Below are 25396 nucleotides of genomic sequence, written 5' to 3'. Positions count from 1 at the left end.
CTCTGCCATAGAAGGGGGGGGGGTCTGGCTGAAAGAAGGAAAAGAGGTATAGGCAAAGTGGAGGTAGTTAATACAGAAAACAGATTTTGCTCTCAGAACAATTTTGCCCAGGATGGGCCCCATAAAGAAGCTCTGAGTTGGTCAGAAAGACTAGAAGAAAGCAGATAGAGAAGGGCAAATAGAATCTTCTGGAAAGGGAAGGAGCAGAGTGTGAACAGGAGATCTGGAACTAGATAGACATAACTTTCGGAAGGGATCAACTCTGTTTCCTTCCAGTATCAGAATGATGAACACAGAGGAAACAGCCAGAGAACAGAACCCTCAGAAAGTTTCGAGCACATTCCTGCTAAAATTAGTCTCTTCTTGCGTATGAAGTTCTATATTTAAACCATTGGCGGTGTCAGAGTCACCACGGCCTCACTGCTGGCACACTCCGAAGTGTTTGGGGCCCAGTGCCGACAAGGGGATGTGCATGGCACCATCACAGCCTGGATCTAAGTTTGGATGTGTGTGTGCTTGCCTGTGGGCATAGGAAGATCTGCAGGTGGAAGATGAGCAAGGTCATAGTCTAATCCCAGACTTGTACAGGTCTGGTTGCACACAGATGCATGTGAGAGTTCAAATGTCTTATCATGAGCTGCCCAGAAAACGTGTGTCTGCTTGGATAAATTAGTTAATCCTAGAATAGAAACATAGACTCTCAGCATGAGAAGGCATCTTCAAGATCTAGGTCAATTCCCTCATTCTACTGCCAAGAAGACTGAGGCCTAGAGAGATGAAATCATTTGCCCAATGTCACATTTTTAGTCATAGATATAACTAGGAATTATAGTGCCTAAGGCTAATTAAGTTGGTGGGTGGGGTAGGGTGCTAAAGTGTAGGGTATGATCCATCATGATCTGGTGCAGTCATCCTGGAAAAGGAAAGTCCAGATCCAACTACTGAGGTGGAACCAAGGCCACCCAAATTCTTAAAGGAACATGGAAGGGGTGCTTAGAGGTTGGGAGGCACCAATAGGGAGAAATGAGGCAGAACCCTTCAGGTTAGGGTCCTCTTATTTGGAGCAAGTTGATGGAGGAGAAAATGGACCAGAAGACCATTGCTGGTTGTCTATGCTCTGGTGCATCCCTCCCTATGATTGTCCTGCTGTTGGCTGCAGATCTCATGATTCCCAGCCCAATATATTTCTCCTCCTCAGCCCTGTGTATATGTTGGCATTGAGAAAGGTGGGTGTGGGAAGAGGAGCATATCAAAAGAAACAAGATTAGGCAGTGATGGTGAGGTTATGTGGGAGGGTGATTCCACTGGACTGAGATTCACAACTGGAACTGAGGTTCTTCTCTCTTCACTCCTCAGGGAGCCAGTCACGGAGGGCTTCTGGCAGGGAGAAAAGATACAGAAACAAAAGATTCACAGAGGGGATAGAAAAGAAAGAGTACCTCGAAAAGGGGAAATGAGAGCAAGGGAGAAAGAATCAGAAAAACAGAGAAGGGCAGAAACCAAGAAAGAATGTTGGGTCGAGAAGGGGCCCTGGAGACTATTTATACTAATCCCCTCATTTTACAGGTGAAGAAACTGAGACTCAGACCTGCCTTGACCAAAGCCATACACTGAATTAGTGAACTAGAGCCTAGGTTTCCGGATTCCCAGGCCTGTGATCTTTCCATCATTCCAGAATGCCTTTCATAAAAGACAAAGAGACAGATGGAGAGAACCTTGACAAAGCCTGTGTTATAGTATGGTCCCATAGTTTCATAGCTTGTTAGACTGTGTTCCATTAATATTAATAATAATAATAATAATAAAAGTAATAGCTCACATTTATGTAACACTTTAAGGTTTACAAACCTCTTTTCTTACAGCTGGTGCCTTTATCACTGTCTAGACCCTTTTCCCCAGTTCACAATACAGAACCTTACCTCTTTGAGAGACTTTCACCAGTAGACCCCACTACTGGCCCCCTTTTTCCGAGGGGAAAAAAAAAGGGATGGTGGTGAAGAAGCCACTCCAGTCTCCAATCCCCAGCCCAGACCTCTCCAGGGATCGTTGCTTGGTGATAAGAACTCAGTTTTACCTGAGGCCCGGAACATTAACTTTGACACTGAAAAGGGGATATTTTATTACCCAGGAATATTTCTGCATCTCTTTAGATGGCTTCTCTCTCAACCTGCTGCCTCTACCTTCAATCCCTTTTTGACAATTAAAACCAATTCCTTTGTTAACCCTTCGGATCTTGCTCTGCCTCAAGCTATAAAGAAGGGATTGCTATTGGGACAAGGGAGATCTTTACCAGTAGGAGAAAGACCACCAGATGGGAGTCGTTTAATCATTTCAGTGAAGTCTGACTTTTTGTGACTCCATTTGGGCTTTTTTTTTCTTTTTTTCTTTTTTGGCAAAGACAGTGGAGTGGTTTGCCATTTCCTTTTCCATCTATTTTTATAGTTGAGGAAATTGAGATAAACAGAGTTAAGTGACTTGCCCAGGGTCAAATAGCTAGGAAGTGTCTAAGACAGGATTTGAACTCAGGAAGAGGAGTCTTTCTGATACCAAGCCTAATGATCAATCCACTGTACCACCTAGCTGCCCTGGAGGCAGGAGGAATAGGTTCAAAACCTATATCTCACATCTATTGGCTATATGACCTTATGTCACTTGCCTCTCTGAGCCCTACATTCTTCATCTATAAAATGAGTATGGAAGGAGTGGACTAGGTTTCTAGGTACCGTTTTACCTCTAAAGGCCATGATTCTTCATCCTGTGACTGTGGGAAGGAGGGTAAGGCACATTTTAATTAGAAGTTCGAAGTTGACAAAAATGTTAATTTGGGATGACTGCAGAGATGCAATGTTAAAGCTTGAAAGGATCTTTGAGCTTATCTAGTACAATGCCTTCATTTTAAAGAGGAGGAAACTAAGGCCCAATGTGGCCCAATATCACAGTACAAGAAAAAATGCTTTCCCTTGAATGCTGCAAAATGCAGAAGAAATCTTTGTACTTGTTGAACAAATGAATGAATAAAAAAGCAGTTATTGAACACTGTGTGCCAAGCATTCATCTGAAAAGTTTTGATTCAGTGATGGTGTTCAACTCCTAAAGGAAGCCCATTCTGCTCTAGTCTGTGGATATATTAGCCACACCTCCTACATGTCCTTAAGCTGAGATAGCACCATTTTCCAGAAGCTAGAGCCTGGTGGACTCTTCTTGAGACTTCTGCTGCCTGGGGGCCCTCTCCTTTAGCCAACCCAGCTCCTGTTCATCTGTTATCCTGTGCAGGGGTACTGGTGGTACAATGCTTGCGGTTTATTCTGTTTCCAGAAACCCTTAGCGAAATTACAGCCTTAATTAAGTACAGCTGGATGTACGTTATACTCCGTATAATTATCGTGTTATTATTATTATCACTTAGACAAAAGTTCAAACAAAGTTTATTGTAAATACCACACGTCGGAAACAACCAGGCAAACTGAGAACTGTCAGCCCTTGGCTGAGTGATGGAAAAGAGGGGAGAATTGTGGTCGGAACTGGTGAGGAACAATGGATTTTTGGGATACATTGGAAGTATAGGTGGAAGCCAGAGGCAACTGGGTAGGATCCAGCTTGGGGCTGGAGAAGGAAAAGATTCCTACTAGGGAACCCCTACAGGTAGGGAGCTGGGGACCTCTGTCCTCTACCCCATGGGGAAGTGACAAGAGGGATGTTGAATGTGGGAATACTCTTCAGATAAATTTTGGGACTTTCCTTGAGGGAACAAGCCAGAGACAGAACTCTGCCTGTTCAGTTCTCTAGGAGACCCTGGAGCACTGAGAAAAATGCTGATTCTATGAACCAACCACTTGCCCAGTCCTCCCACAACACATACACCTTCCTTCCATAACACAAGTAATGCCTATTGATTTGCTGAAATGTCCTGTACTTAGAGAGAATCTTAGAGAGAATTGTTTTGAAGCGTGATGGGAGAGGCTTACTATCTTTGTTACTGTTGTTTGTTACAAGTGATCACAGATACACAGAGGCTCCCCAGGATGAGTCTCTCCATATTCAATTATCTACAGTAGGTACATGGGCAGGTACTTGACTTTAGGTATTCCTTTATTCCCTCTTTGCCTTTTTCTTCCTTCCTTTCCTTTTTTCTCTCCTTTATTTTCCTTATCTTCTTTTTAATCCTTCCTTCTCCCCTCCTTCCCACCCTCCTTCCGTCCTATGGATGCATTGGGAAGGGTGTCAGCAAAAATTTGGGCCCCCTCCCTAGGTTTAGAAGTCCATGGTTCCATGGGAAATAGCCCAGAGTAGAGTCCAATGAGATAGCTTTATCCCTTGCTTGCTAAACCTCTTAACTTTCCTGAGTTCCAGGCTCATCATCTGTAAAATGAGGATAAACATTCTTGCCCTTCTTGCCTCTCAGGGTTGTTTCAAGGATCAAAATTTTTTTCTCAATAACATGAGGTGGTTGTATTAGCTGGCCTCTGAGGGACCTTCTGGCTGGGAACTGAAATCCCATTATACCAGCAAACATATATTAAAGTGCATCTGAATTTAGGACTTCATCTGTAAAGGTCATCATCATCATCATTATTATCATGATCTCATCTTTCATCTCTTTTTGATGGAGCCCAGATAGAAATGATCCTGGGACAAGCCACTATCCTGCTAGTATTCTTTTTTATTTAATATTATTTATTGATAAATAAGTTACACAATACGCTTGCTCTTTAGTGTAAGGAGAGTTGGGGAGAAATCAAAACTTCAGCAAAAAGTCCCCAGGTTTTTGGGCTGCTGAAGGCAATAGTGGAGAAGGTTAGTTTGCCTGGCTGACCTCGGGGGCTCCAGTAAGAAATAGGAACTACCTGCCCGGCAATTTAATGGATAGTTGGCCAGGTCAGGGCAGTGAGGGAAATTCCATGAGTCTTTTCTGTTCAATCTAGGATTTGGGGGTGCAGCCCAGGAGATTTCTTTCCTACTCCAGGGTGCCTAGTTAGTTCCTCATCTCAGCTCTTCCTGGAGGGAGGCAGGCAAAGGGGTGTGGGGGTGCTGGGGGTGGCATCCCTCTCCCCAGAACCTGTACGCTACAGTTTCGCCTGAGACTTTTCTCCCACTCCCTCGGCCGCAGCTTCACAGGGTGTCGCTCTCAGCCTATCACCTGGCTCCCCCAGCCGAGCAGATTGTTAACTTATGCTGACACTGGGCGGCGGGGGGAGCCGCTCCCAGGCTGATACCTCATGGCAGCAACACTTGCACAAATCTTTAATTGTTTAGTTTAAAGAATTGTGTTTTGACCGCGAGGGGATTTTGGCTGGAGCTCAAGAAGTGATAATGATATTTCGCTGCCAAGACGTCTCCTTGGCTCTCTGTGTGTTAATGTGCACTTTCAAGAAGCTCCAATTAACTGCATCAGCTCTCACAGGAGGAGAAAGGGGAGAGGAGAGGAGGGGAGAGAGAATGAAAGGAGACACAGGAGAGAGGGGAGAGAGAGAGGGGGTGGAGAGAGAGAGAGAGAGAGAGAGAGAGAGAGAGAGAGAGAGAGAGAGAGAGAGAGAGAGAGAGAGAGAGAGAGAGAGAGAGAGGGAGGGAGGGAGAGAGAGAGAGAGAGGGAGGGAGGGAGGGAGGGAGGAGAGAGAGAGAGAGAGAGAGAGAGAGAGAGAGAGAGAGGGAGGGGAGGGAGGGAGGGAGGAAGAGAGACTTCCTTTTCTTTTTTCACTCTCCTTTCCTTCTCTTTCTTCCCTTCCTTCCTCCCTCCCTCCCTCCTTCCATCCTTCCTTCCTTCCTTCCTTCCTTCCTTCCTTCCTTCCTTCCTTCCTTCCTTCCTTCCTTCCTTCCTTCCTTCCTTCCTTCCTTCCTTCCTTCCTTCCTTCCTTCCTTCCTTCCCTCCCTCCTCCCTCCTTCCTTCCTTCCTTCCTTCCTTCCTTCCTTCCTTCCTTCCTTCCTTCCTTCCTTCCTTCTTCCTTCCTTCCTTCCTTCCTTCCTTCCTTCCTTCCTTCCTTCCTTCCTTCCTTCCCATCTAAAGGAGGAAGACAATTCTTGAAGGTAATTACTGACTTCATGCCTTTTGGATGAGGAGACCTAGGGACTAAGATTCTTAAGGAGAGAGTTTAGAATCTCTCCTGAAGCAGTGAAGCCTCTTGTTTGATAGAAAATTAATCCAGGAGACTTCCTCTATTTGTCCTTTGGTGCTCTTAGTGGATGAACCCCTCCCTCCAACCACATTCTGCCCACCAGCATTCTTAACAGGGAAATGGACACCCAGGATATCTCCAGACTAATCCCAATTCTACTTACCTTAAATGTGCCTCCATCAACTTGCCTTTTAAAATGTGAGGGGGGTGGGGCGGAACTGGAACTGTTTGATTTGTGTTTTTGTATCCCCAGTCCTTCATGTGGTTCTCAGCATATACTAGGCCCTTAAATGTTTGTTGTTCAGTGGTAGATCTCAACTCCATCCCTAACCTAAATTCTATCCCTACTGCCCTCTTTAACGCTATCCTTTCCCTTAACCTCTCTCCTCTCCCTACTCTCCCCCTAACTGTACCTGAACTTTTATCTACAACACCTCTAATTTTTACCCATTATGAATCTATCCTAACTCATATAACCCTAATCCTACCTTTACTCACAACCCTAATTCTATGCTTATCCTCACTTCCAATATGAAATTTATCTATATTCACATTCCTAACCCTCCATATCCTTTACTCCAACACCATCTCTAATCCTCTCTCTAGCTCAGTCCCAAATTTTACCTACCATCATCTCCTAATCTTAATACTCCTTGCCTCCAAAATCCAGGGCTCTCTTGTCACTTTGATCCCTCATCAGTCATGCCCCTAGTCAAAGGAATGAATTTCTGAACCTGTCTGATTACCCTGGCTCCCATGTATAGCCATGCCTATATAGACATTTCTAGGTTGATAGGTAACAGGTACACACACATGCACATATGGAAGCATATACATGCATCCTGGCATGGGCTAAAGCCTACTTCCTTTGCCATAATGACCAGATTGATGGCAAAGGTGAGCTTCCTTCAGGATGGAGTGGTACAAAGGCTGGTCAGAAGATGTGGAGGGAAGGGGGCAGCTGGATAAATGGTAGGACTGCAAAGTCAGGAGAGATGGTGATGGGACACTAGTAATCCACTTTCCCCACCCCCTCTGTTCTCTGCCTTGTCCCCTTCAGCCCTGGGAGAGAGGGTCAGCTCCCCAACGGCTCATGTTACAAGAACTTGAAGACAGGAAGATTTAGAGGGAGATGCCATACCAGTACAGTGCACTGTTTGTCTGCCTTTGAAACCAGAGGCTGTGAGGGATGGGGGATGGGGAGGAGGCCGAAGGCAGCAAGACACTTCTGTGAATTATCGTTTCTCCTGGGTTCAGGCTTTCAAGGTTTGGAGCGACCACCCTCCGCAGCTCTTCCCCCACCCCCAGCTCCTGTTTCTCCAGGTGCTGGGGTGTTTTCCTACGAATGAATTTCTTCACCCTCCCTTCCTTTTTATGCTTCCGTCCTTGGCAAGCTGCCCTCGCCAGGGTACCTCCGCCACCCTGGTCGCTGGTCTGTTGGTCTGAGGCAGCTCCACATCCTTCCCAGGGGTACTAATAGAAGGAAGGAGGAGGGGGAAGGCTGTTGTAACAAGGTGGGAGCTGTGGAAGCAAGGAGAACTGGGGTATATCAGCAGGTGGAGCAAATACCACACAGTATTACCTCCGGACTTACCCTCCTCCTCACCCTCCCTTCACCCCAGAGCCCCCAGGGAGCTCCCTATAGAGTGTGTACTCATAGTGACCTCTGCTGGCCCCATGCGGCCTGATAAGCTAAGTACCTAGCGACTCCAAGGAGTTGACTGGAGCTTCCTTACTCCCCTGAAAAAGTAGGCGGGATGAGGAAATCCAAGGTAAATTCCTCCGGGGAGAGGGAAAAGAAAGATGCTTAAGAAGTCAATTGGGCCTTGGGGAAACCGGAAAGTCCCTCTGCCAGGTGCCCCTTGATCTCTTCCTGGCTAGGCTAAGGTGAGAGGTGATGAAGCTTGGCAAAGGAGTTCCAGCCAGAGGCCTGCCCCAGGTGATTGTAAGTCTGGCTCTGCAGCGGGGCATCGTGCCCCCCCACCCCGGACATTGCCCTAGGGTTTGAAGGGGAGGGGAATCCCTTTCAGCGGCCGGAGCCGGAGGTGGGCGGATTAGAGAGAGGCCAGTTCCGGCTGAAGAATCGCCAGGCACAAAGGATCTCCCCGCGGGCGCGGCCCCTCCCGGGCCAACAAGGATGGCTCTCGCCAGAGAGGAGGGGCGAGAGGAGCCACCACCTCGATTGGATGTCTTCTTTCTGTCTCTGTCTGTCTGTCTGACTTCCTTTCCCTCTCCCTCTTTTCCTCGTTCTCTCTCTCTCCCTTCCTCTCTCTCTCTCTGTGTCTCTCTCCCCCATGTCTCGATTCTCTGGTTTTCTGAGACTCTCTCTCTCTCTCTCTCTCTCTCTCTCTCTCTCTCTCTCTCTCTCTCTCTTTCTCTCTCCCCCCCCCCAGGGGTTTTTGCGCACTCTTCCTCTGAATCCCTCGATGTCTTGTCCCTTATAGATCCCCCCCCCCCCCCATCTCTGTCCCTATCCTCATTTATCAGATACTCTATTTCTCCTCTCTTCCCCCGGTTTCTGCAAAGCACCATTCCATTCCCTACAGGAAGCAGACCTTCTGGAGTATTTCCACTCAACATACCCTTTCTCTTTTCTTATTTATTCCATCCTTGGGCTCCACTTCCATTAGGCACTGGATTCCCTTTACCTTCAGCCAACCAAACAACTATTTGCTGCCCTGCTATTCTCCTACTGGTGATCTGCTTCCTTTTCCACACCTCTAATCCAGTCAATCCATTTAAATTCTAATGCCAGGCTGAAGGAGAGTGGGGGAAAGGTGAAGAGGCAAGAGTCATCGGGTCAGCCTATTTGGGCCTCTGAATTTATGCCTTCTTCCCGACCCTGAAAGCCCAGGTCAAAGGTTAAAAGGCCTCTGTGAGTGAGTGTGTACACACACACACACAGACACACACACACTCAACTTTGGGGAGGAGACTGAGAATTCGGCTAGAGATAAATCTTCCTAGAACATGTGGGAACCAGACTAAGAACTACCCCACACCAAAGGCTGGGATCTACCCTGTCTAGGCCTTGGAGTGGGGGAGTGGAAGACAGACAGAGGAGGCTTCTTCCTTCTGAAATCATGCATCCATAACAATTTTTGGTGCTTCAGTCTTTCTCCTTACTCTGGAAGGCCCTGACTCAATGCATGGTGAAGCTGACCCTGATCTCTAGCATTCCTGGAGGAAATTTGACTAGTGGAAGGGGGAACCTGGATCAGGATTTGAGAAATGACACAATGTCTAGTTTGGCCAGTTGGTTCTTAGGGTATTTGGGTAGGTAGGCAGAAGATGTCTGCTCCACTAGGTATGGAAATTAATATGGGTATGTGTGTTGGGAGTGGGGGTAATCTACTTTCCCAGGCAACCTGGGAAGCCCCTAAAGGCCCTAAAGAAAGAACCAGCCTTTTAGCCTGTCACTGGCTGCCACTTGTACCCCTACCCAAGACGTCATCTGATCATCTGATAGAAAGACTCCCCCTGGTGGCTAAAATGGCAGTCCTTGGATTGGTTAGAGAGTCTCCTGGATGGAGAAAATCAGGCAGGATTGGTAGAAGGTACAGTTAGGCTATGATTCTCTTGGGTTTAGAGAAATGTTGGTACTGGTTTGAGGTAGGAGACTTTTCAGGTATGTAAAGAGAGTATGTATGGGCAAACTTTGTGGGGTTTCTATGTTAGGGTCAGTAGAAGGGACTGTGTCCAAGGATAATGGGTAGAATGAAAAATAGGAGCCAGAAAGGATGCTAGTCTGAATATACAGAAATGAGGATTGTGAGGTGATGTAACTTAATTCTTATTCAATCTGTGAATCTCTGGATCTGGGATCTGAGCCCTGGCTGCTCCCACACTCTACTGGTTTGAGGCAAATATGCTGTCACTTTCTCCATTAAACCTTCCCCAATCCCCCAAGGTAGAAGTCATCACTCCCTCCTCCATCTTTCATTGTTCTCTTTTTGACCTCTCCTGGGAACTTATTCCATTCTAACTTGTACTCAAATATATCTTTGAGCTCAACAACTCGAATATGCCCTTCAATGAGGCCGACCACAATCCATCCATGCCTGACCATCCAAAGTGAAAATATTGTTGGACTTGGAATTAGGAAGACCTGACTACTGACCTCTGGCTTTCTTCAAGCCCCAATTAAAACCTCATGTTCTACAGGAAGCCTTTCTCAACCCCTCTTAATTCTGGTGCCTTCTTTCTTCTAATTATTTCCTATTATCTTGTATATAGCCTGTCCAGAGTTATTTGCATGTCATTTCCCACATCAGATCATGAGCTCTTTGAGGTCAGGGACTATATTTTGCCTCCTTTTGTATTCCCAGCCTTTAGCACAATACTTGTTATATATTAAGTATTTAATAAATGTTTATTGACTTACTGACTGAAGACAAGCTTTATTTGAGGTCTTCTTTAGAGTTCCTTATTTATCATATTTGTAGTGTGCTCACTCCATTTGCTTGATTTTTCTTCAGTCATATTTTTTTAATCCTTGTCTTCTGTTTTAGAATCAATACTAATATGAGACTGAGAAGATGCTAGTCTATCAATATACAGACATGAGGATTGTGAGGCTATGTAACTTATTGGTTCCAAGACAGAAGAGCAATCAGGGCTAGGCAATTGATTTGTTCAGGGTTACACAGACAAGAAGAGTCTGAAGTCAGATTTAAAACCAAGACTGTCTACTGAGCCTCCTAGTTGCCCCTGTGGTGTGAATGATTCAACCAAACTCTTCCAAATAAGTGAAAAAACACTTAGTAAGTGACTACTTAGTGGCAAGCATTATAGCTAAACACTGGGGATACATATATGAAAGCAAGGAAGCCCTCATGGAGCTTCCATTCTAATGGGGTAAACAATACATGTAAGACAGTCATCACCAAAGATGGACATTTTGATCCAGGAAGTGAAGATCCAGAATTTGGAGAATAGATTGATATGTCAGGAACAATGGCTGAGTTCATTGGAACATGGTTTCAGAGTTAGGAAGTAATAGACCATATATGCTCATACTTTCCAGGGTAGGTCTCAGGTATGGAGGAAGATGTGGGGGAGGTAGCCTGAGAGTCAGGAGGCTCTTCATTGTTTCAGGATTTGGTGCTTAAACCTACCAGTGCTCTCTGACGCATAATGAATTTGAATTTTTCCAGAGCTGCAAAAGGTACCTCCTCCCTTGCTTCTCTATTTTCTTTATGATATAACCATTCATAGTTAGTTGTTGATTTTTTTTTGTTCATTTGGAGGCAATTTTGATATATGGTATGAGATTCTGATCTAAATGGAATTTCTTCTAGACTTGTCTAATTCTCCTAGCAATTTTTGTCAGATTATCCAGTAATTAGGGTCTTGGGATTTATAGTGTCTATATTCATTTGCTTCTATGTGTTGTATATTGATTATTAATTTTGTTTTTACAGTACCAGATATTTTCCATGATTTCTGCTTTGTATATCTATTTATGATCTGGTATTGCTAAGCTCCCTAATTAAAAATGTTTTTTCTTTGAATTTCTTGACTTTTTGCTTCCCAGATTAATTTTGTCATTATATTTTCTATTTCTAAAATGAAATTCTTTGGTAGTTTAATTGACATGGCACTGAATAAGTCAATTAATTTAGATAAAATTGTCATTTTTATTAAATTGTCATGACCCAACATGAGCAAAATAGAATGTTGAACTAAGTCAGGAAGATCTGAGTTTGGATCCTGCCTTTGTTGCTTACTGGCTGTGTGACACCAGGCAAATCACTTAACTCCTTAACCTTGGAAGTCAGTTTCCTCATCTATAAATGAGGAAATTAAACTCAGAGACATCTGAGGTCCCTAAGGAAGCCAGGGAAGCTAGGAGGTAGAGATGAGTAAGGAGAGCATTCCAGGCCTAGAGGGCAGACAGAGAAAAATAAATGGAACTGAGAGATGGAGTGTTTTGTTTGAATAAGGAGGCCAGAGTCACTATATCGGAAAGAATATGGCAAGGAATAAGGTATAAGAACAATGGGAAGCCAGGAGTTTGATAAGGACAGAGTTGGGCTGTAAAAGGCTTTGAATTCCAGAGGATTTTGTCTTTGATCTTGGAGATAATAGGGAGCCACTGAAGTTTATTGAGTTGGAGGCAGGGGGAGGGAAGATGGCATGATTGGATCTGTGCTTTACAAAAATCACTTTGGTCCATGAATGGAGGATGGATATGGAGTGAGGAGAGTCTGGAGGTAGGCAGACTTACCCCTAGGCTATTGCAATAGTTCAAGTATGAGTATATGAGGGTCTGTACCAGAATAGTGGCAGTATCAGAGAAGAGAGGAGGGTATATTGAAGAGAAGACTTTCAAGGTGAAATCAACAGGTCTTAGCAATAGAGTGGATATGGGGTGTGAGAGACAGTGAAGAATTCAGGAAGACTCCTAGGTTGTTAGTCTTGGGAACTGGGAGGAGGGTGGTATCCTTGATAGTAATAGAGAAGTTAGGAAGGGGAACAAGTTAGGGGAAAAGATAATTAATTCAATTTTGAACCCATTGAGTTTAAGATATCTACTAGACATTCCGTTTGAGAGGTATGAAAGATAGCTGGAGATGCAAAATCGAAGGTCAACAGGTAATTTAGGGCTAAATCGGAAAAACTGAGACTCATAAACTCATGAGATGGCAATTAAATCCACAGGAGGCCAATTAGTTCACCAAGTAAAGTAGTAGAGAGGGAGAAGAGGTTACCAGACAGAACCCTGATGTTGAAGGACAACAAAGCCTGAGAAGGACTGCTCAGATAGGTACAAGGAGAACCAGGAGAGAATGGTGTTCCAAAAATCTAGAAAGAAAAGAATATTAAGATGAAGGTCCCATAGAGGGGCAGCTAGGTGGCATGGTGGATTTGGATTAAGTGTTGCATGAGGTTGAGTTCAAATCCAACTTGAGACACTTGCTGTATGATCTTAAACACATTGTTTAGCCTTGGTTTGCCTCAGCTTATTAATTGGTAAATGTGGATAATAATAGCACCCAGCTTCCAGGGTTATTGTAAGGATCAAATGAGATCATAATGGTAAAACACTTAACACGGGGTCTCACACATGTTGTTCAACTGTTTCAGTTGAGTCCAACTCTAAGTTATCCCAACTTTTTGGTTGGGGTTTTCTTAGAAGAGATTTTGGAGTAGTTTGTCATTTCCATCTCCAGCTCATTTTACAGATGAACAAACTGAGGCCAATAGTGTTTATTGACTTGCCCAGGCTCACACAATAAGTATTTGAGGTTGGATTTAAACATAGTCTTTCCTAACTCCAGGCCTGGCACTCTAATCACTGTATCACTTATTTGCCCTTGATACATAGTAAATGCTATATAAAGTTTAGTTATTGTTATAAAGTGTCAAAAGCTGCAGAAAGGCTAAGAACAATGAGGACTGAAAAAAGACCATTGAATGTGGCAATTAGGAGATCACTGGTAGCTTTGGAGAGACAGTTTTGCTATAATGATGGGATTGGAAGCCAAGATTATAAGAGGTTAAGAAAAAAGTGATCAGAGAGAAAGTGAAGTAACCTCTTGTAGATAGCCTTCTCAGGGTGTTTAGTCACAAAAGCACAAGAGATATATGATAAAGAACATGAATGGATCAAGTGATGGTTTTTTGAAGGCAGAAAAAATGGGCATATTTGTAGTGTAAAAAGGAATTCTTTATTTCTTTCTTAATTTGACCTGGAGGTCCCCTTACCATAGAGATGTGTAGGGATTAACCAGCCCACAGTGATAGGAAGTAGAAAACATAGTGACAGGAAGGAAAACCATAGAGATAGGAAGTGAGGTAGAAAAAGGATATAAAAGGCTGTCAGTTACTGACAGGGCTGGCAGTTGTGGGGGAAGTTGGCTGCTGGGAGTGCATTGGGTTGATGGTTGGCATTTAGTTGCTGGAATATAAAGGCGGACCTGAATTTACTAAATTGGTTTTAGCCTTTAGAGGGCTTTTTGATCTTTTTTGGGTTGGAAGTTGGTTTTTGGAAGGTGACTGGTCTTCATTGACAGACCTAATTGGGTTTGGATTAAATTCTGATTGGGTTGGTTTGGATTGGATTGGATTGGGTTGGAACTTTGTGGGGTAGTTGTTAGTTATAGGTAGATATAGGCAGTTTTCGGTAGTAATTATAGGTAGTTATAGGATAACTAGTATAGACATTAGGAAATGTTCTTTATCTCTTTCCTATATTTCTCTTCTTTACTATATTCATTTTACTATATTCTTCTACTATCTCTATTTTAATTAAACTAAATTGTTATTGTTAAAAGTTGCTAGAAGTTTTCTTTTCTCTGGCTTTACCACTCTACTATATTTTCATTAAAACTTAAATTATTATTATTTTGTAAACCCTTACCTTCCATCTTGGAGTCAATACTGTGTATTGGCTCCAAGGCAGAAGAGTGGTAAGGGCTAGGTAATGGGGGTCAAGTGAATTGCTGAGGGTCACACAGCTGGGTAGTGTCTGAGGTCAGATTTGAACCTAGGACCTCCTGTCTCTAGGCATGATTCTCAATCCACTGAGCTACCCAGCTGCCCCCTAAAACTTAAATTATTAAAAGCTGCTCTCTTATTTTGTAGAAACTCCTAATTTAACCCTTAGAGTAGGCAGTAGGAGAAGAAATGAGTAGGTAGGGAGAGATAGAGAAATTGAAGATAAATAACAAAGTTGGAATGGCAGTAGGGTCAGTCTGTTGGGGAAAACAATGAAATGGATCATTTGTAAAGGTGGAGAGGTAGACCTTGTAAGGATGTAAAAGCTGCCTTTTTGGATGAAACAGGTGAAGGACATAATGACAGAAGGCATCTGAATAATGTGACATCAGGAAGAGGAGAGAAGTGGGAGCTCATGGCAAATTCTCTTCCCCCCCCCCTATAAAATATGAGGCAAAATTGATTTAGAGGTCAGGGGTTGAGAGAGCCATGGGAAATTTGAAGAGAGATGAAGAAGTTTGGAAGAGTAGGATAGTGAGTTGATAAGTGGGGTATAATAGGATTGCCCAGCAATATTGAAGACCCATTTGAGGTTGTATAACATAAATTTGTAGGGTACCCAGTCAGAACTGTTAGGTGATTTTTATCCAATTTTATTCAGTAGCACATGTGTAAGCAGGAAGGTGGGAGTGATCCAAAAGTTTGGCAGCATGCTACAACAGATCACAGGAAATGGGGACTGGGGACTTAAGAGAATAGGATGGTATACAGACTGTAATATACCTTGTTTTATTATGCTTTGAACATATATATGTGTGTGTATGTGTATATATGCATACATATATACGTGTGTATATATATATATATATATATATATATACACAAATTGAAGGTTTACAGCAACACTGTGCTGATCAAATCTATTGGTATAATTTTTCATAAGCATGTGCTCACATCATGCCTCTGTGTCAAATTTTGGCAATTCTCAAAGTATTTCAACTTTTTTTCATTATTATTATCTCTTATGGTGATCTGTGATCAGTGGTCTTTGATGTTAGTATTATAATTGTTTTGCAGTACCACAAACCATGCCCATATAAGATGCTGAACTTAATGATAAATGTTGTATGTGTTCTGACTGCTCCACCAACTGGCCATTCTCCCATCTTTCTCTCTCTCCTGGTGCTTCTCTATTCCCTGAGATATAACAGAATTGAAGATTATCACATAAACTGCCCAAAGGGCCATCAAGCTGTGCATACTCTTGGACTCAACAATATCATTACCACAGTTGTAGTAAGATGGAGATTAAAGTTGGGGGGGAAAGACTTACCTGTATAAAAAAATATTTAGAGAAGCTCTTTTTGTGATGGCAAAGAATTAGAAACTGAAGAGAAGTTTGTAAGTTCAAGAATGGCTGAACAAGTTGTGTTATATGATTGTAATGGCACATTATTGTGCTAAATGAAATGATGAACAAGATGATCACAAAAAAACCTGGAAAGACATGAAATGATGCAAAGTGAAGTGAACAGAACCAGGAAAATGTACACAGTAACAACAATAATGTACAAAGATCAACTGTGAGTGTCTTAACTATTATCAGCAATGCAAGAATTCAGGACAGCTAAAATGGACTAATGACAAAATAGGTGATCCACTGCCATAGAAGGAATTGATGGGAACTGAATGAAGATTGAAGCATACTAACTTTATTTCTTCCATGATTTTTTTTTTGCTAGTGTAAGTGATATACAATGTGATGAACATGAAAATATGCATTGTATGATATAACATGTACAATCTATATTATCTGCTGTCTTGGGAAGAGGGGAGAGGTGGAAGGGAGAAGACCTTGATCACAAAATGTCAGAAAGAAATTATCAAAAATTGTATTGATATGTAATCTGAAAAAAATTAAAATAAAAAAGGAATATTACATTAACTTAATTGATAAAACAACAGTAGATTCTGAGATGCCACCTCACATCTACCAGATTGGCTAACATGTTTGAAAAGGAAAATGATAAATTTTGGAGGGGATGTGGGAAATTGGGTCACTAATATGCTATTGGTGGAACTGTGAACTGATACAACCATTCTGAAGAGCACTATAGATCTAGATTCAAAGGCAGCTATTCACCACCTTTGACCTAGGAGTAGCACTCCTGGGTTTATATCCCAAAGAGATCAGAGATATGGGAAAAAAAAACCCACCTGTACCAAAATATAGTTAATAGCTTTTTCTTAAGTGGCAAAGAATTGGTAACTGAGGAGTTATCTATCACTTGGGGAATGGATAAACAAGATGTGGTATATGGTTATAATGGAATACTATTAAGCCATAAGGAACAGTGAACAAGATGAGTTCAGAAAAACCTGGAAAGACTTATATAATGGATACAAAGTGAAGTGAACAGGACCAGGAGAACAATGTATACAGCAAGAGAAACATTATACAGGCATCAACTGAAGTACTAAACCATACTTAGCAAAGCAAGTCTCCAAAATAGCCACAAGGGACTCATGACAAAAATGCTATCCACAGTCAAGGAACTGTTAGAATCTGAGTGCAGATTCATGTGTGCCATCTTCCACTATATTTCCTTCAAGAGATTTCTACTATATATGTGATTTTTTTTGTCATGACATGAGAGACATGGATATATGTATTACACAAAAATTACTGGTATAACCAACATCAAATTATTCTTTGCTTTGGGTAGGAGGGAAAGTCTGAATTTTAAAATGTCAAAAAACAATGTAACTAAAAAATAGAAAATAAAAATATTTTTAAAAAACAGTAGCAGAGTTTGAGAGCACTGACTCTAGTTTTAAAGAAGATGCTATCAAGTAGTGTCTCCTGCTTTAGAGAAATCTTTAACGAAAGGAAGAGTGAATTGATGTGGCAAACTTCATTGTTGCCTTATTTTAAGAAATTGCTACAGACACCCCAGCTTTAAGCAACCACCACCCTTATTAGTCAGCAACTATCAAGGCAAGACCCTCCACCAGCAAAAAGATTGACTTCATGAAGGCTCAGATGATGGTTAGCATTTTTAAGCTAAGGTATGTATATGGGTTTTTTAGACATAATACTATTTCATACTTAGTAGATATAGTATAGTGGAAATAAATTTTATATGCACTGGGAAACCAAAAAATTCAGGTGATTCACTTTGTTGTGATGGTCTAGAACAGAATATTTCTGAGCCATGCCTGTAGAGTTGAATTGGTTCACCAAAGAAACAAGATGGGAGAAAAGAGGAAAGAGTGTCTAGTGGAAAGGTGCTATCCAGGGAGAGAACTGAGGTTATCAAGGGATTGGAGGTGATGATATGGACAAGGCATAGAATTTGGTAAGAAAAGGTGGGGGGGGGGGGATGTGGAAAGCCAATAGATTATGATCAGATAAAGAGATTTGGAAATTCTTGAACCTGGAGTTTGTGTATTTGTGGATGATGGCAAGATCAAGGTTATGGCCATTTCTGTGTGTGATTGAGGTGGTGTGGAGGAAAAGGCCATGGGAAGTGAGTAGGTTGAGGAACTGAGTGGTTAGGGTATTTAAGGGAGAGTCAGTATGTATATTGGAGGGGGAAGTTAGGCGGCTCAGTGGATTGGGAGCTGGATCTAGAGACTGGAGGTCCTGGGTTCAAATTTGACCTCAGACACTTCCTAGCAGTGTGGCCTTGGGCAAGTCACTTCATCCCAGTTGCCTAGCTTTTGCACTTTTGTCTTAGAGTTGTTAGAAAGTAAGGGAAGAAGTTACTAGGTACCTAGGCACTGTTAGGCACTAGGCATATATAAGTAATAAAGTAAGATAATCTCTGCCCTCCAGGCCTTACATTTAAGTAGAGGGATATAACATATACAGGAGAACCAGGCTTTGGAAATGGAGTTTTAGTCTAGAGAGCTAGAGATTTTGCATGGAATGACAGGGCAATGGACTGTAAAGCATTTTTGAGTAGCAATGGCAGGAATGATTTAATTGATTTGATTCATGTTGCCAGAGAACAAAGTGTAAAGCAAGGGGTGGGAGCCAGGGGTACAGGAGGGGAAGCATGCATGGAGAGGCAGGGCAGATGTTGTGCCTGTGCTGAGGTTTCCTGGCAGATGTCTGGATAGGATTTAAGGCATAGTCTGTCCAAGCCTGATCCAATAGGTAGGTATTTTCACTTATCCACTACTCAGAATAATTCTACTACTCAGTGAGATTTTGTACCCTTATGTCTTTCAGTTCATTGTGAGATGGCAAAAAATGTGATCTCCTAAGGAATATAATTTATGAAAGCCTGTTTGTCTTATATCAGTAATACATCAAGGATGCCCTCAATAAGTGTGCTATTTTCCCTTCCCCTTCCTTCCTTCCTTCCTTCCTTCCTTCCTTCCTTCCTTCCTTCCTTCCTTCCTTCCTTCCTTCCTTCCTTCCTTCCTTCCTTCCTTCCTTCCTTCCCTCTTTCCTTTCTTCCTTCTTCCCTCCCTCCCTCCTTCTCTCTCTCTCTCTCTCTCTCTCTCTCTCTCTCTCTTTCTCTCTCTCCCTCTCTCTCTCTCCCCTCCTTTCTTCCCTTCCCTTCTGTCTTAGAATCAATACTAAAAGATCAATAACATCTAGGCAATGGGGTTAAGTGACTTGCCCAGGGTCACCCATATAGGAAATTCCTGAGGCTAGATTCAAACTCAGTACCTCCCATTCCTAAGCCTGGCTGTCTATCTACTGAGCCTAGTATAACCTAGCTGCTCCTGTGTATATTATTTTAATAAATTTTTACATGGAAAAGAAGATGACCATATAGATTAGACACTGATATTCCTTGGTCACCTTTATTTGGTGGAGACCTTTGGCATCTTCCCCTCCTTCTTTTTAGTGAATTGAAGCCTTCAATACCATCACAGTTTACTTTCTTCAGCATGGAGAAATGTATATACTTCTATGTACCATTGGTCTAATCCATCTGCTTTCCCATCTTTGCTTTATTTTGTGCCATTTCTTTATAGACACATCTAAGACTGTAATGTTATAATTCATGTGTAGTGGCTTCTCTTTCTCTGATGGTAAAAAGTTTTTTTTTAAATCTTCAGATATTTTCCATCTTTGTTGTCCCTCTTCTGGCTTCCTCTATGCCTTTGAAATGACTTTAATGATCTGAGTATCTAGTAAAATTTTCTTTAAACTGGCTTTTTTCCCTCTGTGAAGGCAAGATTGCTCCTAATCTTCTGCTATCTTTCTCCATAAGACCATACAAATAAGTTATTCTGACCTGGTGTTGCCTTCAGCTTCCATATCTATATACTGGGCATTCAGAAAGTTTACAGATCAGGAATCAGAAGCTGAGGCAGTACTCATCAGTTGGTGAATGGCTGAACAATGATGAAATATGATTGTATATGCAAAATGATTAAAGCAATCATTTCAAAGCAACTTGGGAAGACTTGCAGAGTGAAGTGAGCAGGACCAAGAAGACAATATATGCAATGACACAACACTGTAAAAGTAAACAATTTTGAAAATCTTAAGAACTCTGAGTGATACGACTCAAAATTACTCTGAGAATCAAAGATAAAGTTTGCTACCCATCTTATAGAGAAGTGATAGATTTCCATTGCAGGATGAGATATATATATATACATTCTTGAACACAGCCAATTTGGGAATTTGGTTTCCTTCACTATACAGATTCATTACAAAGGTTTTGTTGTTGTTTTTTTCCCTCAGTTTTGGCGAGTGGGAAGCTAGAGAGAGGGTTGCCCCTCCCCCCCAAAAAAGACAAGAGGGCTATTGGACTATTGGAACATGTTTTTTGAAATGAAGAGAAAGAATCACATACAAGCAGGATGGTGATAAAAGTAACATGTTAAATTTATTATATGCTTAAAAAGAGAAAAAAGCTATATATCAAAAGTGTCAAATTTGCTATCCATAGGACCTATAAGTGTCTGTAAAACTAACTCCCCTGTGAGGCTAGAACTGGATTAAAATGTAATTGGTAAATATTTAACAAAATAAATAAGAATATAATACAACACAGGCAATGCTAATTGATGGTTTTCAGACAATAGCAGGAATGAATTTTTATTTGAGTTTGACATCATCACTGCACTCAGTAGAGACTCATAGTTTTATATACAAATCTTTCTATTTTACTATCTATATAGAGTATGGTTTTAGTGGAATTTTGTTAAGTTCAGTATTTAAAAAATATGGGGAAAGTGCCTACTAAAGTGCTTTTCAGGCACATGTGGACTTCTTGTTATGGTGATTATTTACATTATTTAAACTTTTGTATGAAATTATTAAAATTGGTGTTTTTGATAAAGAAAAGATAGAGACATTCTATGAAGAACTCAATAAAATGTTCTAATTGAATGACTTTAAAGAAAAGGTGGAAATAAATAAAAAATATAGAAAAACATATTAGGAAATATGGATCAGGAATAAGGAATAAAAAAAGCCAAAGACCTTATGGACCACATTAATTTGTAAAGTAGAACTCATTCCTGTACACTGTCAAACAAAACAGGGTAGGGACAGCTAGGTTGGCTCTGTGTGTGTGTGTGTGTGTGTGTGTGTGTGTGTGTGTGTGTGTGTGTGTGTGTGAGTGTGAGTGTGAGTGTGTGAGTGAGATGGGGAGGCAGCTGATTGAGAGCCAGGCCTAGAGATGGTAGGTCTTGGGTTTGAATTTATCCTCAGATACTTCCTAACTGTATGATCCTGGGCAAGTAATTTAACCCCTATTACCTCTCTTCTGCTTTGGAACCAATACATAGTAATAAATTCAAAGACAGAAGATACATTTTTCAAATTATTATTATTATTTTAAGAAACAAGCCCTAGATAGGACAAGCAGGAAAGAGAAGAAATTTACTATATAACTGGAGCTACTCTAGCTAGTAGTAGATCATATTTTATATCCAATCCAGCTGTCTAACATGAGACCAAGACTTACCTGAACATCTTGTCATCTTCCTTAACCCTGGGTATAAGTCTCTGCCCCCATTTCCTTATTTCCCCATCCTTCTTTACACTCTTTCCATTTCTTGCTTTGGTAATAGTAATTAAATTAGTTCTCTGTCTTATTCCTCTACTCACTATCTGAGAGACACTTCAGACAAAACTCTCATCCTTGGCCACCCCATATAGATTGTCTCCTCCTGCTAAAACGTGAGCATCTTGAGGATAGGGGCTGTCTCAATATTGTATTTGTATGTATAGCATCTAGCGAAGTACACAATATAAATCAGGTTCTTAAAACATACTTTTTTGTTCTTTTATTAACTAATTCATTCATTTAATAATTCATTCCTTCATTCTATTTTAAGATAGGGAACAACTCATTACTGATGTGGGAGTCATTCTTGAATCATATCTCTATGTATAGTCAGATCCCTGACTTACAAGAACCAAGATAAAAATTAGTGGAAAGCCATAAGAAAGAATAAAAATGAGAAAAAGATATGGTGCGCTATTAAAATAACTCTAGCATGACCTATTTAAACAAGTTATTGGTGCTGAAAATGGGATATGGACAGAAGAAATGACATAGAAATTCTAATATATTTATTTGTGTACATGCCTTCCTCCTCCTGGACTGTAAGCTCCCTAAGAGCAGGAATCATAGAATTAGTACCAGAAGGGTCCTCCGAGGCTAGCTACCCCCTCATTTTACAGATGAGGAAACTGAGGCTCAGGGAGATTAAGTGATATTTCCAAGGTTGCACAGGTAATATCAGTGGTGGGATTTAAACCCAGGTCCCCTAATTCTAGAGCTAGCATTCTTTCCCTGACAGACTATGCTGTTTTTGAAGTTATCTTTGGAGCTTTCACTGTCAAGGGACTATCCATGTCTACCAATTGCCAGCTAACTTCCACACAGAACAGACAGACAAGCCAGCCTAACTGAAGCAGCTAGGAATCTTGAGGGAGAAATAGGAGATAGCAATTGCCAAGACCAGACATCTCCGACCACTTTGATTGCCATCTCCCATCAGAGCCTTGAACGTCTCTCAGCTCAAAACAGCCTGGGATCTTGAACCCAAGATACTTCCAGTGCAGTGCCCTTAGCCATCACCTGGAAAACAATCCCTGTGAAGACGCAGCTTGGCCATTGTTCTGGCAGGGGCTGCAACCACAGCTACTGAAGACCTAGGACAGAAGGGTCTCCTCACCAAAATCCTTAGCACTGTCAATTGATTAACTCTCATAAATGGATTTATTTTTATTAGGGGAAATAATAATGATCATAGATAACATCATCATTATCATCATCATCATAAATAGTGCAGTGGATAGAGGGCTGGGCTTAGAGTCAGGAAGATCTGATTTCAAATGCTGCCTCAGATGCTTCCTAACTGTATGATCCTGGACAAGTCACTTAACTTTGCTTTCATTATCTCATCTGTGTGTGTATATATGTATATATACTTTCCCATTCCTGAACTCAGTTAGGGTATGCATAATATAAATTTGAGGCCATTGGGCTAGGAATCAAAAGACCTGGCTTCTGGTCCTAGCTCTGGCACTTACATAATTTTGAATGTCAATCATTTACTGCTTCATAACACCAGTTTCATCATCAGTAAAATAGAGATAGTGATGTCTGTTCCCAATGCCTGGAGATGGATTAGCATCTGAAAAAAAAATATTTGGAAAGCCTTTTAGCACAGTTCCTGACACATAGTAGAACCTATCTAAATACTAGATATTATCTCCTACTGTTAGTGTGAGTTTCTAATTAGATAATAGGCAATGAATTTATAAACTATTATTGTTGGTCCTTAGTTTTCAAAGAGGACCAGTGACATCACGGGGTCATTGTCTTGACTTGTGAGTGTATTGAATTTAAGTGAGGCAGAGTTATACAAAGCTTCATTCTCTCTTCTAAAGTCACCAAAGTCCAGTGGCAAGACAGAAGTCAAGGTAAGGTGATGATTATATACAATGTAAGGTGGCCCCTAAGATCTTTTCTAGGTCTGACATTTTATTCTATTTTTTTAAGATGTTATATCCGATATTCTAAGGTCCTTTCCAGTCCTGAAAGTTTATGTTTCCTAATATTCTGTTTTAAGGTCTCTTTGAAGTCCAGTATATTAGGATGACCCCATACCTCTATGACCTCATTCTGCCAGAGTGAGATATGGGAGTAAAACAAAAGTTACAAATTGGTGATTATTCCAGGCATCTGAAGGCAGGGAGCTCCTACAAGGTGCTAAGGACCCAGAGTTCTGGGCCAGGGTAAGGTGAACGACTGGACTATGTCAGCAGACAAACAGAATGGAGGAGGGTTAGAAGAGGACCCAAACTCCTTCATTTCTTGTACCTTGGTAACCTTCTCTGCTGTTGATCTGTCATCTTATTTGATAAATGTTTACAATTCTTCTCTAACAGACTACTAAACAATTTAGAAAAAAATTACCATATTTAATTCACCTCATATTCCTGAACAACATGAGCTACAATTTTTCACTCTGTCTTCTGGTTACTTCTTCTTGCTCTCATAAGCTGGAACTGAGCCAATGGAAGGATGAAGATGAGACTGATGTACCTATCACAGATGAAGAAACTAATGTTAACTAATGTTAAATGACTTGTCCAGGGTCTTGCAAACAGTGATAGAGCTCCTGGAACTGATTGATGGAAGTGTTAAGTTGAACATAGGATGGAGGCAGGACTGGTGGGGATGGAAGGGAAATTATCAACACAATAAATTAAAATTCTAGAGTACCTAGGATCATTTAAGGTCTTGTGAGAGAACAAAGAGAAAGCCTACTTTCAGAGTGGTTACCACCTAGGTAAAATTGTAGATTTAGAACTGGAATCTTGATATTCAAAATCATTTGGATTGTAATGTTTAGAATTTAGAATTGTAATGATTTAGGAACATTCAGAGCAACAGACTACTTCATGCTCATTTTCTGTCATTTAGTAAACAGTATGCACTTAATAAATGCTAGGTGCATGGATAAAGAGCCATGCCTGGAGAAGGGAGGTGCTGGGTTTGAATCTAGCCCCAGACATTTCCTAGCTGTGACCCTGGGCAAATCCCTTAACTCCTATTGCCTAGACCTTACTGTTCTTCTGTCTTGGAATTGATGCTTTGTAGTGATTCTAAGATAGAAAGTGAGGATTGTTGGTTTTGTTTTTTATTTTTAAAAAGTTTTAAATTTTTTTCTATGGTTACATGATTCTTGTTGTCTCCTTCCCCTCTTCCTTCCCCACCTCCTGGAGTTAAGCAATTCCAGTGGGTTATACATATATTATGACTCAAAAACTATTTCTATATTATTCATTTTTGTAATAATCTTTTAAAATGAAACCCCCAAATCCTATACCCATGTAAACAAATGATAAATCATATGTTTTCTTCTGGATTTCTACTCCCATATTTCTTTCTCAGATGTGAATAGCATTCTTTCTCATACATCCCTCAGAACGGTCCTAGGTCATTGCATTGCTTTTAGTAGCAAATCCAATTACAATTGATTGTCCCATAGTGTTTCAGTTACTAGATATAATGTTTTTCTGGTTCTGCTTATTTCACTCCACATCAGTTCATGGAAGTCTTTCCAGTTCATATAGAAATCCATTGATTCATCATTCCTTATAGCACAATAGTATTCCATCACCATCTTATACCACAATTTGTTTAGCCATTCCCCAATCCAGGGACATCTAAGGGTTGTTTTTAAAAAAAATTCTAGTCGACAGACAAGGAAATTGAGGCTTATGAAGGTAAAGTTTGACTTGCTACTCACTTGCCCCGTAATTCTGAATGGCGGTCATTGGCTTGTTTGAGTCTCCAGTTTCCTTACCTGTAAAATGGTAATACTGATGTCCATGCCCCATCTGG

At 41.3% G+C, this 25396-nt stretch overlaps 1 long non-coding RNA gene across 3 annotated transcripts; it reads right to left on the bottom strand.

The window, feature by feature from the left end:
• Positions 1-781: 781 nt before the first annotated feature.
• On the bottom strand, positions 782-25396 carry LOC103098681 (uncharacterized). Of its 3 annotated transcripts, none has more exons than XR_008916540.1 (4): positions 25302-25396; positions 23977-24091; positions 23074-23177; positions 782-1377 (listed from the first exon to the last, which is right to left on the bottom strand). It is a non-coding gene; the product is annotated as an uncharacterized LOC103098681 (long non-coding RNA). The 3 variants fall into 3 exon arrangements; XR_008916539.1 differs by lacking the exon at positions 782-1377 and adding an exon at positions 15979-16049; XR_462507.3 differs by lacking the exon at positions 782-1377 and adding an exon at positions 19241-20035.

The sequence above is a fragment of the Monodelphis domestica genome, chromosome 2 (assembly GCF_027887165.1).
Source record: "Monodelphis domestica isolate mMonDom1 chromosome 2, mMonDom1.pri, whole genome shotgun sequence".
Classification (NCBI taxonomy): Eukaryota; Metazoa; Chordata; class Mammalia; order Didelphimorphia; family Didelphidae; genus Monodelphis; species Monodelphis domestica.
Note: the sequence above shows the minus strand (reverse complement) of the source record. Positions and strands in the feature narration are given on the sequence as shown.